Genomic DNA, 16,920 nt, shown 5'->3' with positions numbered 1-16,920 from the left:
CTGGAGGCATCATGCTACCTGACTTCAAACTATACTACAAGTCTACAGTAACCAAAACAGCATGGTACTGGTACCAAAACAGAGATATAGATCAACAGAACAGAACAGAGCCCTCAGAAATAACACCACATATCTACAACTATCTGATCTTTGACACATCTGAAAAAAACAAGCAATGGGGAAAGGATTCCCTATTTAATAAATGGTGCTGGGAAAACCGGCTAGCCATATGTAGAAAACTGAAACTGGATCCCCTCCTTACACCTTATACAAAAATTAATTCAAGATGGATTAAAGACTTAAACGTTAGACCTAAAACCATAAAAACCCTAGAAGAAAACCTAGGCATTACCATTCAGGACATAGGCATGGGCAAGGACTTCATATCTAAAACACCAAAAGCAATGGCAACAAAAGCAAAAATTGACAAATGGGATCTAATTTAACTCAAGAGCTTCTGCACAGCAAAAGAAACTACCATCAGAGTGAACAGGCAACCTACAAAATGGGAGAAAATTTTCGCAACCTACTTATCTGACAAACGGCTAATATCCAGAATCTACAATGAACTCCAACAAATTTACAAGAAAAAAACAAATAACCCCATCAACAAGTGGGCAAAGGATATGAACAGACACTTCTCAAAAGAAGACATTTATGCAGCCAAAAGACACATGAAAAAATGCTCATCGTCACTGGCCATCAGAGAAATGCAAATCAAAACCACAATGAGATACCATCTCACACCAGTTAGAATGGCAATCATTAAAAAGTCAGGAAACAACAGGTGCTGAAGAGGATGTGGAGAAATAGGAACACTTTTACACTGCTGTTGGGACTGTAAACTAGTTCAACCATTGTGAAAGTTAGTGTGGCGATTCCTCAGGGATCTAGAACTAGAAATACCATTTGACCCAGCCATCCCATTACTGGGTATATACCCAAAGGACTATAAATCATGCTGCTATAAAGACACATACACACGTATGATTATTGCGGCACTATTCACAATAGCAAAGACTTGGAACCAACCCAAATGTCCAACAATGATAGACTGGATTAAGAAAATGTGACACATATACACCATGGAATACTATGCAGCCATAAAAAATGATGAGTTCATGTCCTTTGTAGGGACATGGGTGAAATCGGAAATCATCATTCTCAGTAAACTATTGCAAGGACAAAAAACCAAATACCGCATGTTCTCACTCATAGATGGGAATTGAACAATGAGAACACATGGACACAGGAAAGGGAACATCACACTCTGGAGACTGTTGTGGGGTGGGGGGAGGGGGGAGGGATAGCATTAGGAGATATACCTAATGCTAAATGGCGAGTTAATGGGTGCAGCACACCAGCATGGCACATGTATACATATGTAACTAACCTGCACATTGTGCACATGTACCCTAAAATTTAAAGTACAATAATAATAAAAAAAAAGAAAAAAAAAAAAGAAAATGTCAGTATCCATTCCTGTATGTTTGGACTCGTGTCTCCATTTAAAAATCCATCTTTGAATGCCCCGAAGTCAAGTCAAAGGTACACAGAAGGCAAGGTATGGTAAAAAAAATAAAATGTGGTTTTATATTAGCGTACTAGGATCTGTCCTCAAGCTAAATAAACTGCTGTTTATTGGAGGACCTTAAGTCGATGAGCTGACTCAAATCTGCAAAAACGGTGAGAAACTCTGACTTGGTGGTTCATTTTCTTCCTGCAAATACTTTCTTCATCTACTTATACCAAATGATATATGGCTCTTCAGTGTCCTTTATAGAATCTTACAGTTTGTATTTTCTCATGGACATATACTCACACACACACACAAACACACATATTAGAAATATATGGTAACCCATGCTGGCATGTTGAAAGCAGAATTTCTGGTAAGTGCTACATTAATAATTGAAATAATAGGATAAACACAATGTAATAAAAATAAAATACAAACTCTGATTCCTAATTATATTTTTTCACATTTTAAATAATATAAGTTAGCAATTTTCTAAAATTTTTATTTGCTTCATCTATACTACCCTACCTGACAAGCTATAGGAACAGGTTAGGACAGCTATCTGGAGTCTAAGTAGCATAAAATACTCCCTATCAGTGTACTGCTCCTGTAACACATAGATCAAAATCATTTTTTCTGTATTCATTATCAAGATTCAAAATCTTTGGAATGTCTAATTAGTTTAGTTTTAGCAAATAATTCAGATAGGAAAAACTAAGCACCTTCATTCTTGCATAAAATGGGAGAGCAGTAATTCCCTAAATGTCTCTTGTCTAAAAACATTTACTGGATTCAAGATGCTAAAGTGAAGGAAGTTAATAAAGGCTCAGGATAATTAAGCGAAAGAAAACTCCCCATTCTCACTTGAATAAAGTTACTTAAAAATAATTTATATTTGACACATATTATTGGTACATATTTATGTGGTACAATGTCATGTTTCAGTGCATGTATACATAGTGTAATAATCAAATTGGGGTAATTACCATATACATTACTTTAATCATGAATCATTTTCTAGTCTTGACAATATGCAAAGTCTAGCTGTCTTCTAGTTATCTTGAAATACACAGTACATTATTATTTTCTATAGTCACCCTACCGTGTAATAAAACAATGAAATTCTTTCTAACTGTAAATTTGTACCTATTGACCAGCCTCTCTCTCCCTCTCCTCTCCTTCCCCCTACCCTCCGCAGCCACTAGTAACTACTATTCTACTCTTTTTTTTTTTTGAGAGGGAGTCTCGCTCTGTCCCCCAAGCTAGAGTGAAGTGGCGCAATCTCCGCTCACTGCAAGCTCTGCCTCCCGGGTTCACACCATTCTCCTGCCTCAGCCTCCCGAGTAGCTGGGTCTACAGGTGCCCGCCACCACACCCGGCTAATTTTTTGTATTTTTAGTAGAGATGGGGTTTCACAGTGTTAGCCAGGATGGTCTGGATCTCCTGACCTCGTGATCTGCCCGCCTTGGGCTCTGAAAGTGCGGGGATACAGGCGTGAGCCACCACGCCCGGCCTCTACTCTACTTTTATGAGATCAATATTTTTAGATTTCACATATGAGTGAGATCATGCAATGTTTGTCTTTCTACGCCTGTTAAGTGACAATTATGTTATTTCACTCAAAAATGTCTTCCAGATCCATCTATGTTGCCACAAATGACAGGAGTTCATTCTCGTTTATGGCTGAATCATATTCCATTGAGAGAGTGTGTGTGTGTGTGTGTGTGTGTGTGTGTGTATACCAGATTTTCTTTATTCATTCAGCTGTCAATGGGTATTTAAGTTGATTCCATATCTTGGCTATTGTGAACAGTGCTGAAATAAACATGAGTGTGCACATGTCTCTTCCACATACTGATTTCATTTCTTTTGAATGCTTACCCAGAAATGGGATGGTTAGATTATGCGGTAGTTCTATTTTTAATTTTTTGAGGAATTAAAGAGTCCAAACTTAAAGGAATGGATACTGACTTTTTTGAGGTTTCCATACTGTTTTCACAATACGGAATAATTTATATTCCTACCAGCAATGTGTAAGAGCTCCCCTTTTTCCACATACTGGCCAGCATTTTTGTTATTTCTTGTCTTTTTTTATAATAGCCATTCTAAATGAGGTGAAGTGATACCTGACTGTGTTGTTGATTTACATTTCTCAGATGATTAGTGATGTTGACCATTTTTCAAATATCTGTTGGTTATTTGTATGTCTTCTTTAAAGAAATGTTTATTCAGGTATTTTGCTTATTTTTAGCTGGATTTTTTTCTGCTATTGAGCTCATTGAGTTCCTTATATAGTCTGTATATTAACTCCTTGTCAGATAAATATTTGCATATACTTTCTCTCATTTGGCAAGTTGTCTCACTTTAGTAATTGTTTTCTTTATTCTGCAGGATCTTTTTAGCTTATGTAATATAATTTTTTATTTTGTTTCCTGCACTTTTGAGGTCTTATTCAAAAAATGCTTGCCCACTTCAATTTCATGAAGTGTTTCCCTTATGTTTCCTTCTAGTAGTTTTATAGCGTTAGATCTTGCATTAAAATCACTAATTCATTTAGAGTTTATTTTTGTGTATGATAAGAGATAGGGGTCTAGATTTACTCTCCTGTATGTAGATACTCATTTTCTCAGCATCATTAATTGAAGACACTGTCTTTCCCCAATGTCTGTTCATGGTGCATATGACAATAATTAGTTGGCTATATAAATGAATTTATTTCTGGGTTTCCATTCTGTTTTATTGGCATATGTGTCTGCTTTTACGTCAGTACAATTTTGGTTACTATGGCTTTGTTGCATATTTTGAAGTAATGCAATGTGATGCCTCCAGCTTTGTTTAGTTTGCTCAAGATAGCTTTGGCTATTCATGGTTTTGCATTTTCATACAAATTTTGGAACTGTTTTTTCTATTTCTGTAAATAATGGCATCAATATTTTGACGGAGACTGCATTGAATCTGTAGATAACTTTGGATAATATGGACCTTCTAACAATATTATTTCTTTCAATCCATAAACAAGGGATATCTTTCCATATAAATGAAAAGAACACAAATAACTGTGTCCTTTTCAATTTCTTTCATCAATGTTTTATAGTTTTCGTTGTAGAGATCTCTCACCTCCTTGGTTAAGTTTACTCCCATTTTTTTTTGGTGGCTATTGTAAATAGAATTGCTTTTTTTTTTTTTTTAGATTGTTCATCGTGGATGTATACGACCACTACTGACTTTTATATATTGATTTTGTATATTGCAATTTTACTAAATTATTTTATTAGTTTTAACTGTTTTTTGGTGCAACCTTTAAGGTTATATATATACATATATATGTATAATCATAAAATCATGTCACCTAAAAATAAGAACTGGCCAGGCATGATGGCTCATGCTTGTAATCCCAGCACTTTGGGAGGCTGAGGCCGGTGGATCACGAAGTCAGGAGATCCAGACCATCCTGGCTAACACGGTGAAACCCCATCTCTACTAAAAATACAAAAAATTAGCCGGGCGTGGTGGCAGGCACCTGTAGTCCCAGCTACTCAGGAGGCTGAGGCAGGAGAATGGCGTGAACCTGGAAGGCAGAGCTTGCAGTGAGCCGAGATCGCACCACTGCACTCCAGCCTGGACAACAGAGTGAGACTCCATCTCAAAAAAAAAAAAAAAAAAAAAAAAAAAAAAGGAACTATTTGACATTCTGCTTTCTGATTTGAATGCCCTTTATTTCTTTCTCTTGCCTGATTGCTCTGGCTAGAACTTCCAGTAGTATGTTAAAAAAAAAAAAAAAACTGTTGAAAATGATCATCCTTCTCGTTTTCCAAATCTTAGAGAAAAAACTTTCAACTTTTTTCTCATTCAGTATAATGTAACCTGCAGCTTTGTCATATATGGCTTTATTGTATTGTGAAGTGTTCCTTCATTGCCAGGCTTGTTGAGAGTTTTTATTATGAAGGAATGCCAGATTTTATAAAATGCCTTTTCAGCATCTATTGAAATGATCATATGGTTTTCATCCTTGATTCAGTTAATTTGATGCAGATCATTTGTTGTTCTGTTGAACCATCCTTGCATCTCTGTGATTAATCCCATTTGATCATGGTAAATAATCCTTATTATGTATTGTCGAATTAAGTTTATTGTATTTTTTTCTGGATTTTTGCATCTATGTTCATCAGAGATATTCTCCTGACATTTTCTTTTTTTGTTGTGTCCTTGTCTGGTTTTGATATCAGAGTAATGCTGGTCTCATAGAATGAATTTGAAAGTATTCCTTTCTCTTCCATTTTTTGGAATAATTTGAGTAAGATTGCGTTCCATTTTTCTTTAAAGGTTTGGTAGAATTTAGCTGTAAAGCCATCATCAGGTCCTCGACTTTTATTTGATGGGATACTTTTTTATTACTGCTTTGATCTTGTTATTCATTATTGGTGTGTTCACCCTGAAATTTCATCATCATCTTTTCTCATTTCTCAAGGCTATAGTTAGGAAAAAAGTCTTTTTAGCTTATTATATAAGTCAATATACCTCTCTTGATCTCTTAGCAAGTAAACTTAATTCACAACTTCTTTTTATCTGATTCTTCATGGGCTACAACTATATTTTGTCATTTAGAGTAATCAACAAAGGTGTCTAGGTTATCAAGACCATAAAATTTTGCTACCAATAAAAGAGAAGCAAAAATTCAATGGCCATCTTCATCAACAGCAGCAGAAGAATTAGCATTTTTAAAAAACAGCAATTTTGACCATCTACTAAATATTCTTTAAGGGTATTACATACTTTTTTTTGTTTTATTCTCAGAATAGTCCTATTAAATAAATACAGATAAAGAAATTGGGATTTCAAGATAAATGGACACATATGTTACATCAACTGTGTATGACACATAGCTAGAGTTACCTACATAATTATGTGTAGCTCATAACGTACATAATTTGCACTCCCCAGCTAATGTGTTTCGTAAGTTAGTTCAGCAATTTTTTCATGAATAATTAAACTTGATGGCTCTGCAAAAAACACTCAAAATGTTTGCATCCCCAGTAATAATGTCAGATACTATATTGAAATATATATGTATATTCATTAAGAACTGTACAATTTTCTTTAATACAGCAAATTCCCAAACATTTTATTAATAAAAGGGATTTAGAAATACAGATTTGAAAAGCCAAGGTAGTTTTTAAAGTCATATAACTATTGATGGCACATTATGAAGTTTATTTATATTTATCAATATAATATATAATATATACATATATGCATATGTACATATTCATATATATATACATATATGTGTGTGTATATATATATATATTTGATAGATGGGGTCTCACTAAGTTGCCCAGGCTGGTCTCTGGTCTTAGACTTCAGGTCTCAAGTCATCTTCCTGCCTCAGCCTCCCTGGTAGCTGGGATTCCAGGAGCATGCCACTGAGCCTGGCTTCAGTATCATATTTGCTAATATGTTTAAATATTTTACACATTTTTGCCTCTTAGTAAAACTCCATTTGTTTCTTAATGATGTTAAAAGAAAATAAATTTTTAAAACATCACAAATTCTTAGGAGCCAAGCACATTATCTCTACTCTTAGGCAGTAAATAAGACAATTCTCTGATATACTAAAGATCTTTGGTAAACACAAGTCAGTTTTCAATAAGAAACATTTACCCCTGAAATATCCAGTCACACTTAAAAGAATATATGCCTAAATGTGGTTTCCTCCCTAATAACATAAATGGATTTATACTTATAAAAATTATTTCTGAATTATTGAGGACATTTTAATATAGTGTCAAGTAGTGAATTGTTTTCAAATGAACTTTTTATTGTGAAAATAATAGTCCACAGCACCCGTACTCTAATATAAAACCAATCTTTTAAATGAACTTTATAAAGAAATACTTTGAGAAATAGAAAGTACCTATCACTGAATTTTGAGAGTGGAAATTCTGTTTTATTAATCATTAAAACATGTTAAGAACCACTGGCTTAGCTAATTTCATAGCTGTTGTTTAGTATTTTATCTTATTGTCTGTTTCTTTCCACAGGAAGTGTCAACATTTCAAAGCCGTATTCATCAACACTATCATGCAAAGTAAACTCACATTAACAGATATTGAAAAACATTGAAACTTTTCATGATATCTGGACTAAACATTGTAGAATGAATAGAAGTACAATTATACAAAAGTTAATTTTAAGGCCAGGCGCCGTTGCTCACGCCTGTAATCCCAGCACTTTGGGAGGCCGAGGCAGGCGGATCACGAGGTCAGGAGATCCAGACCATCCTGGCTAACACTGAAACCCCGTGTCTAATAAAAATACAAAAAATTAGCCGGGCGTGGTGGCGGGTGCCTGTAGTCCCAGCTACTCCGGAGGCTGAGGCAGGAGAATGACATGAACCCGGAAGGCGGAGCGTGCAGAGAGCCTAGATCGCGCCACTACACTCCAGCCTGGGCGACAGAGCAAGACTCCGTCTCAGGAAAAAAAAAAAAAAAAGTTAATTTTAAAAAATACAAATAAAGCTGAATTTCCAGATCTTTTTCTATTCTAAATTCTATAAAAATTCTAGCTTTACTCCTTTTCTTCTGCTGAATTTACAGTTAAATATTAATATGATTACACTTGCTCTGTTACTTCTTTCCATTCATACTGTAGTACCAGTGTTACTTAAAGGTCACACTTGGCCGGGCACAATGGCTCACACCTGTAATCCCAGCACTTTTGGAGACCGAGGCGGGCGGATCACCTGAGGTCAGGAATTTGAGACCAGCCTGCCCAACATGGCGAAACCCCGTCTTTACTAAAAATACAAAAAATTAGCCGGTGTGGTGGCCTGTAATCCCAGTTACTCAGAAGGCTGACGCAGCAGAATCGCTTGAACTCCGGAGGTGGAGGTTGCCATGAGCTGAGGTGGCACCACTGCACTCCAGCCTGGGCCACAAGAGCAAAACTCCATCGCAAAAAAAAAAAAAAAAAACAAAAGTCATACCTAGTGAATTACTAGTATTTTATAGTACATTAATATTGTTTTATAATAATTTAAATGTAAGTTTTAAATGAAAGTTGTTAGTAGTTTAAATTATAAATAAATAGAGAAAAAGTTTGTCTACTTCATTAAAAAAACTTCTATTTTGTCCTTATTTCAGGAGTTAATTTCTTATTTTCTGTTCATATACTTAGAAAAGTCAATTTGACTTTCAAAAATATTAAAACAACTGTAATCCCATTACTTTAGGAGGTTGAGGCAGGTGGATCACTTGAGGCCCAGAGTTTGAGACCAGCCTGGCCAACGTGGCAAAACCCCATCTCCACAAAAAAATACAAAAAATTAACTGGGCGTGTTGGCGCACACTTGTAATCCCAGCTACTCAGGAAGCTGAGACATAAGAATTGCTTGAACGTGGGAGGCAGAGGTTGCAGTGAGCCAAGATTGTGCCCCTGCACTCCATGCTGAGTGACAGAACAAGACTCTGTCTCCAAAAAAAAAAAAAAAAAAAAAAAAAAAAATTAAGCATTTGTGACATGGAAATACAATGGGTTGACTAAAGCTGTTCTGATACAAAATATTGTTTGACTGTTAGACTTACCCATTGGGAGATAATTCTTCATGAGTCTCTTTTGTTTCTGAATGTCTTCTGAAGAGTTAATTATTTATAAATTTTGTTCTAGACTCTCTTTTCAAGGACTATGTATATCAATGGTCTTGGAAGATACAAATAGTAACTCCTCATGCAGATTTGTTTCATTAGCAGAACAATATTCATAATGTCTACATTATCTGCGTAATGTCTATAATAACTTTATAGATCATGTCTATATTAACTTTTGAGAGAAAGTTTGGACAGTTTGGTTATCAGCCACCTTGGAAGACTGATGGTCTTCCAAACTTGGAACTCTTCAGTTTTGATAAAAACCTGTGTGTGAAGCATCCCATACACCCATCTTTTTATTGCCCTCATTAAATGTGGGGGACCAGTAGGACAAATGTGGACATTAAACTTAAGCTGATGGTGGTGGCTGCCCATCTGCAGCAGCCACTGCAGTGATGCCATTGGCAGCAAGGGAGGTGCCACCAGGGCTGTGCACTCCATGGAGCCAGTGGAACTGGGAACAGGCAGGAGTCCCATCCCCTACTGAGCTGGCAGGGCAGGAGCTCCACATTCCTGATCACAGCTGCAGACACCTCACCACGGTTCCAGACCTGGGCATCTCTGTGCTCTCAGGATCAAGGGAACCACCTCCTGTCCCTATAGGCTCAGAAGTGTCCTCTCCTGCTAGCTGGCCTTTCCCCACTCCTGGTGCCTGCTCTAATTTTGAAGCAAAGGTGGAGCTGATCGCAGGGGCTGTTGCAACCTGGCTGTTTGTGCATGCACTCAGGGTGGTGCTGATTTGCCAGCTCACCTCCCTGCTGCCTTGGCCCCCTTCAGACTTTGGGCACTGATGAGTATGGGAAGGAGGCCAGGGTGGGGCTGAAGGTGGCTCAGTTTGGGCCTGCATGCGTCCCTCAGCAGCGACAACCTGGACACCATGGATAGCTTGATGGTGACAGGAGGCAGACAGGTTCCTGGGCAGAAAGGAGTGGATACCCAGTGAAGCCCCAACTTCAAGCCAGGGAAGACCTGAAGACTGGTGGCCAGGCTGCCAGTTTCAGGTGGAGTCCACATCCATGAACCAATCAGCATTTACTTCCTCCCTTCTAAGTCCATAAAAACCCTGGACTCAGCCATTGTATTAGTCCATTTTCATGCTGCTGATAAAGACATATCCGAGGCTGGGCAATATACAAAACAAAGAGGTTTATTGGACTCACAGTTCCACTTGGCTGGGAGGCCTCAGAGTCATGATGGAAGGTGAAAACAAGCCTCACATGGTGGCAGACAAGAGACAAGAGCTTGTGCAGGAAAACTCCCATTTTTAAAACCATTGTATCTCATGAGACTCATTCACTATCACAAGAACAGCACAGGAAAGACCCGTCTCATGATTCAATCACCTCCCACCATGTTCCTCCCACAACAGGTGGGAATTGTGGGAGTTACAACTCAAGATGAGATTTGGTCGGAGACACAGACAAACCAAATCATTCCACCCCTGGCTGTTCCCAAATCTCATGTCCTCACATTTCAAAATCAATCCTGCCTTCCCAACGTCCCCCAAAGTCTTAACTCATTTCAGCATTAACTCGAAAGTCCACAGTCCAGTATCTCAACTAAGGCAAGGCAAGTCCCTTCTGCCTATGAGCCTGTAAAATTAAAAGCAAGTTGGATACTTCTTAGATACAATGGGGTACAGGCATTGGGTAAATACAGCCATTCCAAATGGGAGAAATTGACCAAAACAAAAGGACTATGGGCCCCATGCAAATCTGAAATCCAGCAGAGCAGTTAAATCTTAAAAGCTCCAAAATATTGTCCTTTGACTCCATGTTTCAAATCCAGTTCACACTGATGCAACAGATGGGTTTCCATGGTCTTGGGCAGGTTGGCTTCGCAGGGTACAGCCTCCTTCCCATCTACTTTCACAGGCTGGCTGGCATTGAGGGTCTGTGGCTTTTCCAGGCACATGGTGCAAGCCATTGGTGGATCTACCATTCTCGAGTCTGGGGGATGGTGGCCCTCTTCTTACAGCTCCACTAGGCAGTGCCCCAGTAGTGACTCTGTTACTCTGACACCATTCCCTCATTTCCCTTCCTTACTGCCCTAGCAAAAGTTCTCCATGAGTGCCCTGCTCCTGCAGCAAACTTCTGCCTGGGCATCCAGGCATTTTCATACATCTTCTGAAATCTAGATGTGGTTTCCCCATGTTGGCTAGGCTGGTCTTGAACTCTTGGCTTCAGGTGATCCACCTGCCTTGGACTCCTAAAGTGCTGGGATTACAGGAAGGAGCCAGTGTGCCTGGACACAAACCTCAATTCTTGACTTCTGTGCACCTGCAAGCTCAACAACACATGGATGCTGCCAAGGCTTGGGGCTTCCACCCTCTGAAGCCATGGCTCGATCTCTACCTTGGCCGCATTCAGCCATGGATGGAGTGGCTGGGACGCAGGTCACCAAGTCCCTAGGCTGCACACAGCACGGGGACCCTCAGCCCGGCCCACAAAACCATTTTCTTCTAGGCCTGTAGGTCTGTGATAGGAGGGATTGCCGTGAAAACATCTGACATGCCCTGGAGACATTTTCCACATTGTCTTGGGGATTCACATTCAGCTCCTTGTTACTTAAGCAATTTTCTGCAGCCGGCTTGAATTTCTCCTCAGAAAATGGGTTTTTCTTTTTCTATTACATTGTCAGGCTGCAAATTTTTTGAACTTTTATGCTCTGCTTCCCGTATAAAAGTGAATGCTTTTAACAGCACTCAAGCCACCACTTGAATGTTTCATTGCTTAAAAACTTCTTCTACCAGATACCCTAAATCATCTCCCTCAAGTTCAAAATTTCACATTTCTCTAGAGCAGGGGCAAAATGATGCCAGTCTCTTTGTTAAAATATATCAGAGTCACCTTTACTCAAGTTTCCAACAAGTCATTCATCTTCATCTGAGACCACCTCATCCTAGGTTTCATCATATATCACTATCAGCATTGTGGTCAAAGCCATTAAACAAATCTCTAGGGAGTTCCAAACCTTCCTACACTTTTCCATCTTTTTCCAAGCCCCGCCCCCCAAGGTGTTCCAACCTGGCCTGCTACCCAATTCCAAAGTTTCTTCCACATTTTCAGATATGTTTTCAGCAGCATGCTACTCCTGGTACCAATTTACTGCATTAGTCCATTTTCACGCTGCTGATAAAGACATACCCGAGACTGGGCAATTTACAAAAGAAAGAGGTTTATTGGACTCACAGTGCCACGTGGCTGGGGAAGCTTCACAATCGTAATGGAAGATGAAACACGTCTCACATGGTGGCAGACAAGGGAAGAGAGATTGTGCAGGTAAACTCCCATTTTTAAAACCATCAGATCTCATGAGACTCATTCACTATCACAAGAGCAGTGCAGGAAAGACCTGCCCACATGATTCAATCACTTCCCACCAAGTTTCTCCCACAATAGGTGGGAATTGTGGGAGTTACAATTCAAGATGAGATTTGGGTGGGGACACAGTGAAACCGTATCAGCCAGATTCACACAGACATTGGGACTACCTGCTGCAGGAAGGAGCTACCCACTATGAGTCTTCTCTTCGCTGAGAGCTGGACACTCCCCTGGCCGACCTGCCTTCAGAAAGAAGTTATCCACTTCAGGTCTCCTGAGAGCTGTTCTGTCACTCAGTGGAGCTCCTCTCTGCTTTGCTCACCCTCCAGTTGTCCACATACTTCATTCTTCCCAGACATGGGACGAGAACTCAGGTACCCCCAAAAGGTGGGACTGAAAGAGGTTTAACACAAATAAGACTGAAATACACCCCTCGCTCGCCACATTGTGGTGAGGAGAGAAGAGCTCACAAGGAGAGAAGGGCTGTGGCCCTTCAGGGAGCCCAGACCTAAGAGCTCCCTGAGCCAGGGCTGTGACACCCTCTTTGGGGTTCTGCAGCTCCTGGCATCTCCAAGCTTCTGGGCACCACTGCATTCCCTGGTGCCCACAGTGGAAACTGCTTACAGTACACCTGGTTCAGCTGTAGCCTCACACAGAGCTGGCACAAGGGCTGACACCTGGAGCTGCCTGCCCCATCTCAGGTGGCACACTTGGCTTTGTGCAGAGGTCAAATCCCACACTTACTAACACACCTCTTGCCTCTCTGTGCCTGGCACGCCCTTGGCAGGTATGGGATCTGGGCCAGTAGTGTGGGCCAAGCAAAAGATGGAGACTGGGTGAACAAACCCATGGGCCTGAGCAAAACTTGGGCAAATATGCTATTGGCCACAGAGGTTTCTGGCTGGAGAAGCGACACCCTAAGGATCCTGTGACAAAGCTGCCTGCTTTGCTGAGAATAGTAACATTCTTTGTCTCTAATCTAGGTTTCATATTTTTTGCCAGAATCTGTGAAACTGTGGAAGGCTAACTTGTTTGTTTGCAAGCAGAGTGAAAACTCAGATATATCATACTTTCTGATAAAACCCTGAAACTATTTTTTGTACTCATTTGATTCATACAAGTTTTACACTAAGTATTTCATTCAGAATTGATGGATTATTTCTATTCACCCTATCTGTAATGTTCTTCTGAACAGAAGATTCAAAATGACAGTGTAGGTACAATTACAGTTATAATATACTAATGTATAACAAGTGAAAAGCAATAGAATAATGTTATATATATTTATGAAATAGTCTGTCAATGTAGGTGTAGTTTGATAGTGTAAGTTTGTTGAACATTATGTGATTCAAATAAAAGCTAAAAGCTGCATAATTGTTGAATGAATGAATGAATGAGTGGTAAACAGAACGCTTTTTGGCATTTCAAGTTTCGTGAGAAATTACATAGCTCAACAGTAAAGGTGCGACTTAGAGCTCTATATTCCTAGTGAAAAGGACAGCATGTCAAAGGCAATGAGGGGGTAATTGAGCAATATAATTCAAATTGATTAATTTGAAAATTGTAGAAAATTAATATTGTAAATTAGGGGCACTTTACCTTTTTCTATTATATATAAATGTTAACTTTTATATGCAAGAGCCTATTTTTAAAACCTGATATTATGGTTTTTGTGATTTGGTATGATTAGAACTATGAGATTCCTAAAAATTCTGAAGAAATAGCAAATATAGTGGAAAAGGGCACAATTAGAGTTCTGATACAGTACTTTCCAAATGTTAAGAAACTGAGCTAACAAATTAGGCTGATGGCCCCAAAACAGGAAGAAATAATAACTTTTTGAGAAAAGGGTTTAAGCATTATTTATTTTTCTTCCTAATCATTGTGAATGGCAAGGCATGTGGCCACTGTACATCCAAGTCTCCATATTTGTAAAAAAAAAAAAAAAAAACCTCTGCTTAATTTATTCCATAGAATGATTTTGAGACTCAAATGAACTAATACTTAGCATAGCACTTTGACTAATTTAAGAAGATATAAAGGCTATAAATATTAAACTATATAATTAAGGATTTATTATAATTCCTGACATATGCAAAGTGCTTAATATTACAGTTATTTTGGTTACTCTATCATATCACCTTATTTTTGCTTTACTATCACACATATATTTAAGTATTTTTTTCTCCAAACAACCAATTTCAGAATTTCATTTGTTTTTGTGTTCTTTTTCTTCTGCATCTGTATGTCTAGATGGAAAACTGCATCAGAAAAGTAAGCATGCTTACAATTTTCATATACAGATCACTAACATCCAGTATCAGAGGACTACCTAACACATTATAAACACTAAAGACATATTGTCAAAATTATTTAATTTTTAAATCTTTAAAGAAGAATTAAACTAGTGAAATGGATTAATTTTGCTTACTTTTTAGCCATAGAGGTTATTTTCTGAAATAATCCTGGTAAAAGTGTTTTATTAAATAAAAGAGTATGAAATAATGTAGCTGAGTTTTACTAGTTACTTTTACAAACCAGAAATATACAAAATTATAATATATCTTAGAGCTATTGTACTTGTGAACTATAATGCTTGTGAACATATATCTAAAGTTATAAAAATTTTAAAAATGATAAAAATTCAAAATTAAGAAAGATACAGATTTAATAAATTTACAACTAGTGCCACATTTGGAAACACAAGAAATAAAATGAATTGACCTATATTTTAAGCATACTTCAAGTACATTTGTACTTGAAATGTGAATACTACATTAAGGAGGAGCTTTCACTTTTATAGCAGTAACAAATACTTGCCATGTTCTAGACCCTCTGCTAAGTGCTTCACATGCGCCAATTATTTAGTCAATTGGTGAACATTTAAGATAGATACTACCACTATTTTTATTTTCTATGTCAGGAAACAAAACTGCAGAAAAATGAAGTATATCTGCTAAGAATATACAATGACAGAATTAGATGTGAAAACAAAGACTTCAGTTAAAAAGCTTCACTCTTAACCATACTTTATTGTTTTAAAATGTTAGCATTTATTATATAATTACTATAAGCCACATACTGCTGTAAGAATTTAGGGAATTGTGATTTATCCAACTCCACAATAAACCAATGAGGTAGAAGTTAATAAAATCCCCCTCAAGAGGTGAGGAAACTATGGCATGGAGAACATAAATAATGTATTAAATGTTGATTGCTGGAAATTAGCAAAGTTAAAATTCTCAATCAACAATCTGGCTTCATAGAATTACATCTTTATGATGACACTAAACTTAGTTGCATGCAGTTTAAGTGAATTTTACTGGAAAATTTTTAAAGAAATGTAGCTAAAATGCCAATAGAAATAATTGAGTCACAATTTCAGCTTAATGCATCTTCTGCTCAATTTTTTTGTAAATCTAAAGTTGTTCTACAAAGTAAGATTTATTAATTTAAATTAAAAATACCTTGATAATTTATACAATAAAAAATAATTAATTACACAATCACCTCTTTCTTTCTCTTACTTTTTTCTCATTTTTTCTCTCAGTCTTCTTCATTTTAATCTAGACGACACAAAAGCATCTAACTACATGCAATTAAAAAGAATCCATATTTTTTTCTAAAGAATACAATGTTAATTATATGTTCTCCTAAGTTTAATTTTAATTGCACTAAAAGAAAATCTTAACATTTCAAATATTTATACAAGTTAGCTATATTAAATAAGTTTTTAATTTAAAAGGTTGAGTGTCTAAAAATTTTACATTAATGACAAAAGTGTAAATCAGTTACAGTGGAAATATTTAGATTTGCCTAAGTTGCAGGGCGATAATTACAAGACATTTAATGTTATTTTCAATTATTTGTCACAGTTAGAGGACTAGGCAGACTTTTTTTTTTTTTTTTTCTGAGACAGTCTCGTTCTGTCGCCCAGGCTGGAGCGCAGTGGCCTATCTCACCTCACTACAAGCTCCGCCTCCCGGGTTCACGCAATTCTTCTGCCTCAGCCTCCTGATTAGCTGGGACTACAGGCGCCCACCACCAGGCCCAGCTAATTTTTTTGTATATTTAGCAGGGACAGGGTTTCACCCTGTTAGCCAGGATAGTCTTGATCTCCTGACCTCGTGATCCTCCCGCCTCGGCCTCCTAAAGTGCTGGGATTACAGGTGTGAGCCACCGTGCCCTGCCTGATTTCTTTCACTATTTATAAATGCAAAGTTAAAGTTGATGCTGTATAATAGTGTATTTAAGAAAGTTGGGCACTTTTGTTATTTCCCTTTACTATTTTCTATCTTAGATATGATAAAACTGAGACATTCCTAAACTCTAATCACATAATTATTAATACCTTAAATATCTAAATTAATTGTAGCATAGATGGTTAACTGGACACTTGAATTGACTTTAGAGCAATATTAAAATTATAATT

This window comes from Pongo abelii, chromosome 3 (genome assembly GCF_028885655.2).
Source record: "Pongo abelii isolate AG06213 chromosome 3, NHGRI_mPonAbe1-v2.0_pri, whole genome shotgun sequence".
NCBI classification, from domain to species: Eukaryota; Metazoa; Chordata; class Mammalia; order Primates; family Hominidae; genus Pongo; species Pongo abelii.
This window is presented reverse-complemented; position numbering follows the sequence as displayed.